Here is a 917-nt window from a genome sequence, read left to right as displayed (position 1 = left end):
ATGAACTTCTAATCTCTTAAAAATGTCATAGATTACCTATAATAAAACATGGAAAGAAGGAGATAAGGGTTGCAACCGTTAATAACTTCTCAACGATTCTAGGATCTTCTTTAAGCTAGATAATCATTGCAAAATTTGAATAAAATACCATAAACACAAATGACTCAAGGAAGTCCGCAGGCTTGGTTAGATGTCGGAACTCTATGATCAAGACCAAATCATGAAACAGAAAGACTCCCCTTTAATAAAAAAATGTTCAGAAAAAATATTTCCGGCACAAATTACATGTCTAGAGGCTTGAGAGTCGAAAAAAGCTTGCATTTTGGATGCATTGACTCAAGGAAGTCTAGTGAATTCGTTAGAAGTCGAAATCCTTTTTTTAAAACCAAACTATAAACTAGATAAACTCAGTTTTATTACAAAATTTTTCTAAAAAATGATTGCGGTAAAAAATAATACATTTAAAGGCTCTACATGTTATGCAAATTGCATTTCTACGTATGTTGATTCCAAAAATAAAGAGGGAAGTCATCCTTTACATTGAAAATAAGGATGAAACACCAATTGTTAAGCGTCCAAATCCTAGAAAATTCCCTGTATACTGTGGGGAACTGAAAGACAGAGGTAACAGAAAAAGAATGAGGTCATTCCCACTTCGTATGAAGAAGTTATGAGCAAAATAGTCGAAAAAGAGATTACACAAAACCTTGGGGGGAAAAGAGAGTTATATAAGTGGACTATATTTGTAATAAGGTATATTTTGAGTTTGGTGCCTATAAAAGGGCACACCTTTGTCTTTGGTACCTAAATTTGTCGGAATTTGAGTTTGGTGTGGATCCCAATCAAGCAGTTGACTTAACGGATGACTGGTTGACCATTCCCAAGCTGTGTTGGAGCACAAATTGTTGCCCCCCCCC

The sequence above is a fragment of the Papaver somniferum genome, chromosome 9 (genome assembly GCF_003573695.1).
Source record: "Papaver somniferum cultivar HN1 chromosome 9, ASM357369v1, whole genome shotgun sequence".
Classification (NCBI taxonomy): Eukaryota; Viridiplantae; Streptophyta; class Magnoliopsida; order Ranunculales; family Papaveraceae; genus Papaver; species Papaver somniferum.
This window is presented reverse-complemented; position numbering follows the sequence as displayed.